The 14,738-nt window shown below is 42.6% G+C and overlaps 1 pseudogene; it reads right to left on the bottom strand.

The window, feature by feature from the left end:
• Nucleotides 1–9,369: 9,369 nt before the first annotated feature.
• On the bottom strand, nt 9,370–11,234 carry LOC103083563 (oxysterol-binding protein-related protein 9 pseudogene; annotated as a pseudogene).
• Between the last annotated feature and the right edge of the window lie 3,504 nt (nt 11,235–14,738).

Below are 14,738 nucleotides of genomic sequence, written 5' to 3' on the forward strand. Positions count from 1 at the left end.
TTAAATAGATCACAATGCCTGGCACACAGTAACATCTCAATATTAGCTAGTAGTAGCAGCAGTAACAGCAGTAACGGCAAGTGAGAGCAGGCACCAGAGGGAAAAAACATGGAGAAAATTCCTATGATGTATAAAAGTGTACCCATTAACTTGATTTTGACAAATCAGGAGAAGCCCCAATGATTGCTTTTGGACACAGAACACCTGGCCTTTAGCTTGTTGGGAAGCAGAGATGAGGTCACCTTGGCCAAGGAAAGGTCTCTCTCTCAACCAGGCAGGTGAGAGGCTGGGGAGACCCAGCCAGCCTGCCAGTGCCACCACCAGCCCTGAAATCAACAGCAGCCAGATTCACTCTCATCCCACAAACATTTACAAACCACTTTTCCCTCTAAAACACTCAAGGCCAGAGAAGCAGTAGAGAAGACAGACAACTTGTCTGTCCAGGGCAGAGCACTGGCAAGTATATTTTCCAGAATGATTGCTCCAGAAAAACTCCATTATGGGCACTCATCTAAAGTGGGAAAGGGGGCTCATCTTCACAAAGGTTTTCAACAATGGAATTTGACAAGAAGCACAAAATCTAATTAAACAGACCACTTTTTTCCTAAGCCTTCTAATAATTACTATTAATTATTTTACATTGTTTTCTTCCAATCTCAGGTGCGCTGAACTGGATTAATCACAATCCTTGGTTCATAACACACTATTATCACTGGTGCTTCCCTGGCCCTCCTTTATTTGCTAATTCACTTATTTTTACCAGCATAATGAACTCTTATTTATTAAAATTATTCCCATACAGAACTGTCTGAGGCCCTTATCAACAAAAATATTACCCATATAGTTTAGGGAATGTCCAAATAATTGCTTAATTTCTAAGGAATTACTCCATGTAACCAAACAACTTAGATGGTCCAACTGTACAATTCAGATTCAAATGTGTTTATTGCCCATGATAATATCAGGAACCTGATTTTACAAGGAGAGTTCTTAGTTCTTCACTCATGTTTGGCTGGGTTCCTGCCTTTTCCTATCTAGAGAGACCCCAGTGCTGGTAATGCCTTAGCAGCCACAGCACCCCATGCATTCCTGAGCAGCACCCCAAATACTAGCAGGCAGGCATTCATCCACAGGAAGAGAAAGGCTTTCCTTCGTCCACTGGTCTCTGGATCATCTACTCCTGGGGGAAACTTGCCACACAAAGCAGAGATGGAACATGCTGGAGAAATGGACTGCACCTGCTAAGCCACTCTGTAAATCCTGACAACTGATCAGAACATTCCTTTAAATAAAAAAAAGATTCCCTGGTAGAACTATTTGGTGTTGTCTAACCAGACTAGAACTCACAACCTGAGTTGCTAAAGCTTAGTTTCTTTATGGCATATTCTGGCTGCTTGAAGTAGTCCCTTCCTTCCCTTCCTCCTTCCCCTCGCTGGGTTTAAAACAACGATCTATTAAGAATCCACTGTATGCTGAGTGCTTTCCTTATATTATACCTAATCCTTACAGCTTGGACAAAGAAGTTATTACACACGAGGAAACTGAGGCTTAAAGAGTTTAAATGACGATTAAAACTGCTCTGTGAGTGGGTGAACAAAGCCAGGATTTGATATCGTATCCACCTAATTGTGTAGCTGATACTGCTGGCCCACATCGCCTGAGCAGTCACCATTCCCTGGCATGCTTTGGCTTTCCACAGGCCAGAAATGCTTGGGTGTTAGTGTCACCAGGAGCAGCCCTCAACCCTGATGAACTGGAGTTGGTAGGGAAACACCCCAGCTTCCTAAAGCTTGAGGGGACAACTCAGAGGTACAGTCTCTCAGCCTTGACTATGCATTGGAATCACCAGGGGAGTTTAAAATGCTCCGGGGTCCTGACTCCTGCTATCCAGGGATTCTGAACAACAGGAGTTCCGGAAGCTCCCCAGGTGAGTCTACTGTGCAGCAAAGTTTGAGAATCGCTGCCACACAGTCTCCTAGAAGTCCTCAGCAGGATTGAGCCCCAGTTGCCCACAGAGCTAACCTGTTCATGATCACACACTGTAGTGGCTTCCTTCCCTTCCCTGTTTCTTCTCTTGCCCACTCCCTCACCAGTGCTTCTGGGGATCACCTCCCAAATAAACTACTCGCACTTGTAATCGGGTCTGCTTCTGGGCACTGAACCTAAGACAAGCTGAACGTGGCTCTGTGCTTCTAAAACTAGCAGTGTACTAGAAGGCAGGTAAAGCCACAGAATAAAAATGGTCCATCAACTTGACTTTGTGGGAAGCCATGCAAGCCATTATTTGTATATTTTAAGAAGAATGTAATGTCAATTTACATGAGCGTTTAAAGATAAGGCTGGGAAGAAATTTAAAGTTGAACGACCTTCACATTGACTGTCGCTTGTGAAAGACACAGAAAGGGCTGAGTCGGCTTCCTCTCTGATCAGAGGCTGGGAAGAGTCCAGGAGCCAGAGAGAGTTACAGCTTCTACTTCTCCAGGCTTCGCTTCACAGTCTATCCACACACTCCTCCAGCAGAAAGGAGTCTCAACAAGACTAATAGGAGGCTTTTGTTATTTGGTTACTAATCAGAGACCAGATGCTTTAAGCACAAGCCCTCAGGGCTAACAAGGGCAGAACCATTTTTACAATGTTTCTTTTTTGTATCTCAATTCACCAGGTGAGGTTCATCCTTGCATGGAGAGATCAGACCTGCAGACTTTAAATTAAGGTGAGAAACAACAACTTAAATAGGGATTTAATTAGAGTTCTAAGATGGAAGGTTGGTTTGATTTTTTTTTTTGATCTCCTTGACTGGGTGGGAACATCGGTACTGCTGGAGACTTGTATCAAGAGCCTTAGAGGTGTCAAGGCAGAATGTCATCATCATTTAACCTGTCCCTAGATACTGCAGGCAGAGGATTAGGTTATATAACCACAGAAAACTTTCTGGAAGATACTCTGACAATATCTATCAGTAAAATAGTTGGTAGGAATAACGGTGGGATATACTTTCACCAAGATCCACACACAAGGATGTTTACTGTAGCACTGTTTATAAGTAGCAAAATACTGGAAACAAAATGTCCACCAAAAGAAACTGGTTAAACAAAACTATGGTCCATCCACGTAATATGAAATACTATGCAATTAGAAAGAATAGTGTAGAGCTACACAATGTATGGAAGGTCCTCCAGGATATATTGAGTAATAGTAATAATAATAATAATAAAATTGTATGCACAGCACGTTTCCTACTGTGTCAAATTCTTAAAATTAGAAGAGGAAAATACATACCTATCTACATCTACCTATTTACATATATATACATACATCCTGATTGTATGAATCAAATTTCTTTCTGTAAGGAAGCACATGTAGTGTTCATTGGAGACAGAGCCTGGGGTAGGAGGAAGGAGACTATCACTTTTTTTTTTCTTTTTTGTTTTTGAAGTACGTGGGCCTCTCACTGTTGTGGCCTCTCCCGTTGCGGAGCACAGGCTCCGGACGCGCAGGCTCAGCGGAGCGGGGGCAGAACCATTTTTACAATGTTTCTTTTTTGTATCTCAATTCACCAGGTGAGGTTCATCCTTGCATGGAGAGATCAGACCTGCAGACTTTAAATTAAGGTGAGAAACAACAACTTAAATAGGGATTTAATTAGAGTTCTAAGATGGAAGGTTGGTTTGATTTTTTTTTTTGATCTCCTTGACTGGGTGGGAACATCGGTACTGCTGGAGACTTGTATCAAGAGCCTTAGAGGTGTCAAGGCAGAATGTCATCATCATTTAACCTGTCCCTAGATACTGCAGGCAGAGGATTAGGTTATATAACCACAGAAAACTTTCTGGAAGATACTCTGACAATATCTATCAGTAAAATAGTTGGTAGGAATAACGGTGGGATATACTTTCACCAAGATCCACACACAAGGATGTTTACTGTAGCACTGTTTATAAGTAGCAAAATACTGGAAACAAAATGTCCACCAAAAGAAACTGGTTAAACAAAACTATGGTCCATCCACGTAATATGAAATACTATGCAATTAGAAAGAATAGTGTAGAGCTACACAATGTATGGAAGGTCCTCCAGGATATATTGAGTAATAGTAATAATAATAATAATAAAATTGTATGCACAGCACGTTTCCTACTGTGTCAAATTCTTAAAATTAGAAGAGGAAAATACATACCTATCTACATCTACCTATTTACATATATATACATACATCCTGATTGTATGAATCAAATTTCTTTCTGTAAGGAAGCACATGTAGTGTTCATTGGAGACAGAGCCTGGGGTAGGAGGAAGGAGACTATCACTTTTTTTTTTCTTTTTTGTTTTTGAAGTACGTGGGCCTCTCACTGTTGTGGCCTCTCCCGTTGCGGAGCACAGGCTCCGGACGCGCAGGCTCAGCGGCCATGGCTCACGGGCCCAGCCGCTCCACGGCATGTGGGATCCTCCCGGACCGGGGCATGAACCTGTGTCCCCTGCATCGGCAGGCGGACTCTCAACCACTGAGCCACCAGGGAAGCCCACTATCACTTTTTATTTGGTGCTATCATATGTTTATATACCCTAAGCATGTGTATACACACACACACACACACACACACACACACACACACACACACACCATTATAGGCTATCTAGGTACTGGGATAACTCTTTTTATTTAGTGGCTGTTATTTCCTTCTTTATGTCTCTGCACTAAAGAAAGAAGGCACACCTAAAGTTTTTTAAAATAGATGCATATAGGTAGATTGGAATTGGAGGCATCAGAATGAATTCATGGTTACACATACACACATATTCGTGCAATGACACCCTAGTAGCAATGAACACACCAAGTGCCCAGATCTTGGTCTCAAACTACCAGTCTCCACTAAAAGGACCCAGAGCTCTTTGGAGAAAAGGCTGATTTTAGGGCCGGGGTAGGGAAAATACAATGAGCCTGGAACATGTTGCTGTATCAAAAGTAATGAAGTACTCTAAGAATGATGGATGAGGCACCAGCTTACAGGGCTCTCACTAGCCAAAACAGAGATCCATGACCCCATAATATAAATAAATATATATGATTTAAGTAAATGAATAAATAAATGGTGAAGGGACACCTCTTCTGTATAGAACACTAATAAACATAGAAGGGATGATGGAGTTAAAAAATCATCGATGGATGCTAAACTAGTGGGTTAACATTTCATGAGGGATAGGACTCTCCCACGGTTTCAATTTACTTGTAATTTAAAAAGGGAAAAACTGTAACTTTACAATAGAGAAATTTAGAAAATGCCTCCTGAACTAAGTAACCAAAGCTAATGTCACCAATACTGGTACAAACTGATACCGTGTATCCTCTGATGTGATACACAGAGAAAGACACCATATCACTTCTGTCATATTCCTGTGAAAAATGGACAGCTTCAAAAAATTATTCTTCCATCACTCCAGATTTTTTTTTTTTTTTTTTTAGGCTCCAGCAGGGAAGCCCCAGATACTTTTTTTAAATGCATAATCCGAAGACAGTCGTAAAGAAACATCTAATAAACCCACACTGAGGGAAACTGTACAACCTAACCGGTTTCTACTCTTCAAAACTGTCAAAATCAAGAAACACCAAAAAAGCCTGGGGAACTGTTCCAGATTAAAGGAGACAAAAGAATATGTGACAATAAATGCAATGCATGATCCTGAATTGGACTCTAGACCAGGAATAACAACAGCTATAAAATACATTATTGTGACAGTTGACAAACTTTAAAAATGAATGGTGGAGGCTTCCCTCATGGTGCAGTGGTTAAGAATCCGCCTGCCAATACAGGGGACACGGGTTCGTGCCCTGGTCCGGGAAGATCCCACATGCTGCAGAGCAACTAAGCCTGTGTGCCACAACTACTGAGCCTGCGCTCTAGAGCCCGCAAGCCACAACTACTGAGCCCAAGCACCACAACTACTGAAGCCTGCATGCCTAGAGCCTGTGCTCCACAACAAGAGAAGCCATCTCAATGAGAACCCCACACACTGCAACAGAGTAGCCCCTGCTTGCCGTAACTAGAGAAAGCCCACATGCAGCAACAAAGACCCAACATAGCCAAAATTAAAATAAATAAATAAAATTAAAAAAAAAAGAATGGTGGAGGAGTTAATATATTTCGTCAATGTTAAATTTTCTGCTTCTGATAATTATACTGTGTGAGGATGCTCTTGTTCTTACACTGAAGTATTTGGGGCTAAAGGGGTGTAACGCCTGCAATTCATTCTCAAATAGGAAGAAAAATAATTTACATTTATATGTTAAATATATATATTCTATATCTGTAACTATCTTTAACTATCCATATCTATCTATCTGTCTGTCTACTGAGAGACTGATACACAGAGAGACACAGAGAAAGCAAATGTAAACAATCAGTGAAGGTGGGTATAGAGTATTCAGAAGTATCTTATTTTAGACTTGCAACTTTTCTCTAAGTTTGAAATAATACTAAGTTGCCAAAAGTAAAATAAGTTCACAAATAAGCCACACACTCTCACGGCTCCTCAAGAAAAAGACAAGCCCATAGCCACTCATTCCTCTTCAGGGCATCTGATATCCACACATTGCCCAACTCCAGGGGTCCTTAGGCCCTCAGGGCTCAGCTCTGCAGGATCTGCTAACCATTGGTGCCTGCAGGCTCCGGGATCCTACAAGGGAGTGAGTCTGCCCAGGCACTTCAGCAGAACTTGGTTGGGTATTAGCTGGGACACAATTCCTTAGGCCTAAGAAGAATATAATTTAAGGCTTGTTTGATCAAAATAGCTCTCTTCCAAACAAAACTGGAAATTCTCACAAGAGGCTCTTTATTTTTAAAGATGTTTCTCTCAGTAGAAAGAAACAGCTAAAAGGAAAATAACTGTATAATAGGTAATACCCCTCCCCTCAAAACAATGTACTTGGATATGCCAACAATGTATCTTAATGCAGTTCCTCAGAATGTGGCCTCTGGAAGGACTGGACCTCTCTCCTTGTCCAACTAAAGTTCATTTGCACAAAGGAGGCCACCAGTTTTCAGACTAGTCTTGACTAACTTGAGAAAATGCTCCTGGCAATAGTCTGCAGAGAAGCTGTCAGAACAATAACGTGAAAGCCAGTTACCGTTTCTGATGTGGTGTCTGGAAAGATGTCAACTGTGATTAGAGGGACATTTTCCTTCTGCAGCTGTCTCTGAAAGTGGAGGAGGGCCTCATCACAACCCCAAATTATAGGAGAGAGGTAAAGGGCTGCCAAACACCAGGGACATGCAGGTATTCAGGGAATCCTTCCTTCAGCAGCACTATCATGTCCTGTCAAGTTCTGAGTAAAAAAGCAAAAGTTGTGATAAGCCACAAGTGGGCTGCAGGGAGGGGGAAAGGACTTTGTGCTAAATTTTCTAATCCTGAATTTTTGCTTCAAAGCCCATCCCAATCACTTTTATCCTGAGGTCTGAAACTGAGATCTGGATTTTGCAGAATCAAAGCATATTCATCCAGCATTTAATCCATTTCCCAGGAAATCAGTGTTTTACTAAGAGTAGAATTCTTTCAGGTCCAGAACTTTCCTGGGCATTTCTAAGGCCTAATCCAGCACACAGAAAAAGCTCAACAAATGTTTGTTGACTGACACACATGAACAAATGAACCCAAAATAGCAAATATAAAGCTGTAGAATTTCTTTTCAGAAAGACTAAAACACCAAGATGTGCCATCCATAAAATTCCATTTTTGATTCTGGGACACACAATATTTCTCATTTCTTGGCAATAGAAATCCAGGGACTTCCCTGGTGGTCCAGTGGCTAAGACTCCACGCTCCCAACGCAGGGGGCCTGGGTTCGATCCCTGGTTGGAGGACTAGATCCCGCATGCATGCTGCAACTAAGAGTTCTCATGCCGCAGCTAAAGATCCCACATGCCACAACTGAGACCCGGAGCAGCATGCATGAAAAAACAAATAAATAATCCAGGAACAACAAGAGACTCAGATGAATGAATTTCACTCTATAGTTTCATTCATTCAACAAATATTTTATGGAGTACCTATTAGGTGCCAGGCACTGTGCAAGCTGTCGTAGGTAGATACATTGGTTAACAAAAGAGATATGGTCCCTGCCCTCAGAGGGGACAGAGACGATAAAACAATAAGCAAATAAAAAAGCTAGTTTTAGGGTGTACTAAGTGTTATGAAGAAAGTAGACCAGGGTAATATGAAAGTCTGTGAAAGGTGGGGAGGGGTGAAACTACCGAAGAGAGAGGTCAGGGAAGCTTCTCAGAGGAGGAACATTTGAGATGACACCTAAGTGATGGGATGGAGCCAACCAAGCAAAGATGGAGATAGATGGGGAGTTAGAGCTCCTAAAGGCCCCTCATCATTAAAGGTTCAAGTTCTCTCCTTCCACACACAGTCCCTAATGCCTGTTCTGATTGGCCAATGCCCATGGATGTGTGCTGGTTCCATACCTGGTGCGTGTTCTGATTGGCCAGCGTTCATGAACATGATTGTTTATGTGGAAGAACATCATCTACTATTAATAAGAGAACTGTACTGAGGCAATTTTCTTTCATGTTCATGAGAACTGTACTGAGGCAATTTTCTTTCTCAGTTTATTTGAAGAGAAATTAAGTGTGAATAATTTTACTCATCTTTGTGTTATTGTTAGTCATGAACACGGTCCTGAATTTCTCAAGACTTGTTAGTGTCCGTAAGACCCTATGCAAAGTCAGGTCTGGTCTACTTTTTTTTTTTAAAGGTTGGAAAAATTACTTTATGAAGCCTTAAGAAGCACTGAGTATAATTAAACTGTAGTCCAGAGTTAGATACAATTTAATATAGTTCAATTCCAAAATAAAAGTTATTGTAGGTGAGACCACGAAATTTCCTAACACGTGATTTTAATACGTTGCGCTAAATTTTCTAAAACAACTCAGAGGAACCAATATTTACAGTAGATGGCATATTTATGAAAACTGTGGCATCACCTATATTATATACGTGTCTATATGTGAATATATATGTAGAGAGAGAACCCAAGATTATATGAACTAGGAAACAGATGTTGTATATTTCAACAGCAATACTAGAGTGCAGAGTTTGAGATTAGGATTTATAACATGGGATTTGGAAAAGGAGCAGACATCTTGTTTTCAAAACCTGAAGTTTTTCTCAAGACCCAAGTCAACATTGTAACTGCCACAGAACAGGAAAAGGGGAAGCTTTTCTCGCTTCAATTGTTCATCTGCATCAGAAAGTCCTGGAGACAGGAACCACTGCAATAAGAAGGGAGTGAATAGATTCTTCCAAAGGAAGACTGTTACTTCATTATGCCTCCTGCCCTGGTCACCAAGAGCAAACTTTGCATTTCCCAACCTAATGCTTGGCAGCACCAAGACGTTTCAGTAATGGTTCATCATAAACCCTGCATTCTCCATCTTCATGAAATAACCTTGTCTCCCATTGAATTTCCTTTTCCTTCCTTTCTTGGGCTTCTGCTCTTTGTCTTTCTTCAAGTCTATGCTTGGCTTCAGTTGCTGCATCAGTGTCTCTGATTTTTAAGTTGAATGTGACATCCTTCCAAAGGCAGTGGGTTTCGTACTCATTCTGATCTTCCAACTTCCTCATTTTCTTCTTGATTATAGGCAACTTCTTGGTATCTATAAAAACTACATTTTCCCCTGTTGAGTATTTTGCATACAGTACACCATTCCATTCCCCTTCAATTGAGCAGAAAGACTTCTTGTCATTTGGAGAAAAAATCTCAGCAGTAATTCTGTGCTTCTTGCCCCCACAGAAAGGTTTAGTGTGGAAGACGATATTGGCACTTTAGCCAGTTTTGGAACAATTAATATTGCATTCCCCACCTAGTTCCACCCAGGGCACTGTAAGGATAGACCTTCCATAACCATTGGGGAATGTGAGAATGTAATGTTCAACAGGGTCTAGACACGAGACACAGCCCTGTCCTATGTGTGCACCCCAACTGACATCCCAAGGAATTGTGATTTGGTCCAGATATGAGCATTGAATTGTATCTTCTTGTTAAAACACTCAGCATAAAAGGCTGAAACTGGTGGATCATGGGAAAACTGCTCAGCCACGAATGTTATGCTATTCTTGGAAACCCAGGGAATTGGTCCTTCTGAAACTAGCTCCACATTCTCTTCAGTATCATTGGTAATGTCCAGTGACACTGAAAGATCTCACCCAAAATGGGGTTGTATGGCTTTTTGGCAACCGATCCTTTCCTGCCTGCATGAAAGGCTGAGAGGTACCATTTTACAACCTGAACCATTCAGTCTCTGGCATCCTTCTGTTCACTAATACTCACAAACGGGTCCGGATGTGCAAAAAAGTCTGCATACATTTCTAAAAGAGATCTTCTTTCAAGAGTAAATGTTGGAAGAACTACCTTAGTAAGATTCATTCCAAGCCTAACCTGTGACAACAGATGCATGATAACACTCTTGTGCTCTTCCACCGACGCTGCCTCCCCTTCATCATCTCTATCATCATGTGAATAGAAAAGGTCAGCATCACTTGTTCCATTGGACATGGAAGAATTTAAGTGATTCCGTGGTATCTGGGCGCTTTAGACTATTTGCTGAGCTGCTGTGTCAAGACTGAGGCAGAGCCAGAGGAATCTGTTAAGTGCTTTGGGGATGAGCCACTCTGATGGAATTCATCCGCATTACAGAATTCATCTTCACTGCTAGAATAAGAGAACACTGGGACTGTGTTTGGAGACAAGCTGGCATGGCTTGGAGAAGTGAGACTGCTACTAGGTGGTGAGTGCTCACTGCCTGTACTATTTGGTGTTGGAGTCTGATGATGTCCCAAGATAGTAGCTAACACAGGTCCAACTGGTAGAGAAGATGGACGCTGCTCTGACTTACACAACCGAATGGGTTCTGGAGGTAAGACAGTCTGGGAGGGCACTGTGTTGATCACAGGTTCCAAGGGACCAGGTTGGTATATCGCATCCACAGGATTAATAGTACTTTTAGTGATCTGCAGCAACACAATGCAGTGTTAATTGATTCCACCATGCTACTTGCTGTCTCTTTGAGAGTTTCAATTTTCTTTCTCTGTTCATCAACTTTGCAGTTTTGAAGTCTGTCATCAAAAAGCTTTAACTGTTCTATCAAGATCTGTAGGTAAGCATCAGCCTCTGTAAGTTTCTTATCAAAGTCTTGGACACTAGGAACAAATCCTGAATCCAAACCTCCGCAAGTAGCTGTCAAGCCAAGGCCCCCACCCTCTGTGCCTCCAGGGAAGGGAGCCGAGGGCTGCTTCTGGGCACCCCCTCTTCTCCCCCCTCTGCCGGATCACCGGGCTGATGCCTGGTCTACTTCTCGTCTCTAACCTCATTCCCTTTGCTCTGCGCTCCAACCTCCCATAATCCCAATTCCTCTTTCCCCATGTTTCCTCTGCCTGGAACCCTCTTTCCTCCCCCTTTTCCCTCAGCCAACTCCTCCTCATCCTTCAGATATCAGCCTGACATCCAAGATAGCTCCAGACCACATTAAATCTCCCAGTTATGCCCTCTCAGCTTCATGTGCCTCCTCTTTGTTGTACTAACGCTATTAAAATGTTACCCTTGGGGCTTCCCCGGTGGTGCAGTAGTTGAGAGCCTGCCTGCCGATGCAGGGGACAAGGGTTCGTCCCCTTCCCAGACTGGGAAGATCCCACATGCCATGGAGTGGCTGGGCCCGTGAGCCATGGCCACTGAGCCTGCGCGGACGTCCGGAGCCTGTGCTCCACAACGGGAGAGGCCATGGCAGTTAGAGGCCCACGTACCGCAAAAAAAAAAAAAAAAAAAAAAAAAAAAAGTTACCCTTTACTTGTGTGATAACTTGGTTAACGTCTGCCTCCTCCCTCAAGCTAAGTTCAAAGAATGCGGAAACCAGATCAAGTTCACTTACTGTGGTACTTCTAGCGCATTCTGTTAGGTGGGCACATAGAGTATAAAGCTTTGCGGTCACCATCTTGAAACTCTTAACTTTTTTAACAAGGGACCTGAATTTTCATTTTTCACTGGCCCCTGCAAATTACGTAGTCGGTCGTGGGAAGGAAAGAATGTATAGGGGCTCTTCTGTGATGAATACTCATTCTGAGGCCACCATCCCTGAAAACCCAAAGCAAGTTTGCCTACCAAGCATTGATTTGTTCAAATATTAAACAAATATTTATTGGACGTTATGCGCCCACAGAGTGGAGCCCTGCTGAGTGCAGAGGTCTGTCCATGAAGGTGGCCCTCTTCCTGCCTTCCTCTTGGACTTCTTGATCCCATGCCAATTAAAGATGCTTCTGACTTCTTGTGGGATGTATCTCACCTAGAGTTCACCACTCTCTGAACAATCTGTTGATAGGTTTCACAGGACAGGACCTCCTTGGCACAGGCCCAACCCTGAAGATGAGAAGTACTTTCCCCATTAGAACCTCAGCCCTGCCTTCAACCTGCCAGTGAGACTCAGGCCAAAACAGAAGCCTCATCTTTCGCAGAAGTACTTTTCTAATCTCCCTAATTTTAAAGGCCTGGTTCACCTCAGGATATTGTAAAAGGTTTGCCAGAAAGTGGCTCCCTGAGTTTGGCAACACTTGCCTGCTGCATTTTAGCCTGGGCTCATCACTGATGCATCAACAAACATTTACTTTCAGTAGCCACAGACTGACAGTGCTGCTCTACTCACTGGATATCTCAGATTGACAAACAACGGACAAATGCCACACAGTAAATTAAATTTACAGGCAAGTCTGGAAACACTAAGTTTGTTAGCAAATGGTAATACCATATTGAAAGAGGAACAGCAAAAATGGAAAACGATGTTACTCATCAGAACAGAGGATCACCAATATGTTAGGGAAAATGGCAGAGAGAGCTGAACACCAAGAATTTCAATATATTTTTGAACTTTAAAGAAAGAAAAGTGATGTTGCTTTACACCATTTGGATATATACCTTGGGGTACTGTTTCCCAAAGGATCAGTCTGGTACCTTGTGGCTTGTAAGATCATTTTAGGCAGTATGCTTACCAGCTGCCTTGGTCTGGGCTCCCCCCAAAGCAGATCCTGGGTAAAGATTTAGGTATAAGCTGTTTACGTGGGAGGTGATCCCCAGGAAGAACTGGTGGGGAGTGGGAAAGTGAGGTGGCAAACGGAGGGAGGCCACAAAAAGCTGTAAAGCCACCAGGTTACAGCTATGGGCAGCCGGAGTAAAACCCACTGGGGCCCCCCTGAGAGGCTCTGTGTAAGACACACCTCATAATTTTCCACTAAGGGGTGGGGAGGTGGAAGTATTTAATCCACCAACTCCTGCCTCTCACTGATGGGGAGGGGCCCCTCGGGATGTTAACCCCCTTGGCTGGAAACCCCTGCAAGCTGAAGGACACAGGAATTCATAAATGGGTCTAGGGGACTCTGGAGGTGATTTCTGGAGTGAGCCTAGGCAATATGAGTGGGGCACTGGGAGAGTCTGCTCTGACAGGCTTTACCCAGCAGCAGATCACGTAGGAAAGTTATCATGTTTTCAATTCACTGTCCATTCTCAGTCCATCAGACTGGGGCTACCTCACCTTTAACACCCACCCAGTGCTTACCAACCTCAATCTTTCCCTCTCTCCAGGGTGCGAAGAGACTCGGGCAACAGCATCTAGCTAGAACTTAGTTACTCTGTTTTGTGGGTATCTATTTATCTTAATACCTATATTCAAATTTGGGCCAGCATACTGGTTTTATATTATAATAATACAACCTTTCCATTAAAGATAACTATAAGGGAAAAACTGTCGGTCTGTAGAAAACTATTAAGTGTTTTACGATGTTAAGGGCTATGGTAAAAGATGATTCATAAATGAGTGAGGTTTAGGAAACACTTTCTTTATGGAAACTCCCTCTCATAACTGTCACACCAAGTAACTGGCCCACGATCTTGCTGCTCCTGACAAGTACAGAAAAAGTGACACTCTGTTGCCCTCTTCCCTGGAATGAATGAAAAGAGACTCCTACCCCCCCAGCGCCCCCAACACATGCCCGTCCTTTCTGGAGAAGATCTGTAGCCCTCCGTCTGCCCAGTCATGGATTAAAAATGAAATTCGTATCTAACAGGTCTAACTTTAGCCACAGGAAACAGGAGCACTTGGGGGACCCAAAGGGTTAGCCAAGCTTTGTTAAACGACGGGCACATTATCTTTTCTGAACCTTCTTCCTTCCCCTTTTTGGGAGGGGAGGGGTGGAGGCTAAGCTTTGGGGAGTGATCGGGAAGTGAGACCTGTTGGATCTGTTTCCTGGTCAGCTGTGTGGGAGGTTTCACTGTTGTCACTGTCTGGCTCTCAAACTCATGCTACATATCATTAGGACCAAGTGATGCCCACTTTAGAGTATATTATAAAAAATACTTTGATGATGAAAATCACTCAAATGAGGAATTAAAAAACCCTCTATGTTGAAAATGTCTAGACACCTGGACCACAAATACGAAATGCTTCTGTGAAGAAAAAAAAGAAAGTTTAAACCTAAGTAGTTTTTAAAACTTACATTTGTATATATTTTCTAGCTTACTTACAATGTGCACAAATTATAGGTCTGCTTTATAAATTTTCATTATAAGTTGCCAGATCACAAGTGTTGTTACTCTCTGATCTGATGCATAAGTAGCAAAATAGAGAACAATTATCCAGTGGTTACCTATTTTTTAAGGTCACCGAACTAACTGTATGACCTTAGGCATTTCACATTCCTGC

This window comes from Lipotes vexillifer, unplaced genomic scaffold (assembly GCF_000442215.2).
Source record: "Lipotes vexillifer unplaced genomic scaffold, Lipotes_vexillifer_v1.1 scaffold521, whole genome shotgun sequence".
NCBI lineage: Eukaryota > Metazoa > Chordata > Mammalia > Artiodactyla > Lipotidae > Lipotes > Lipotes vexillifer.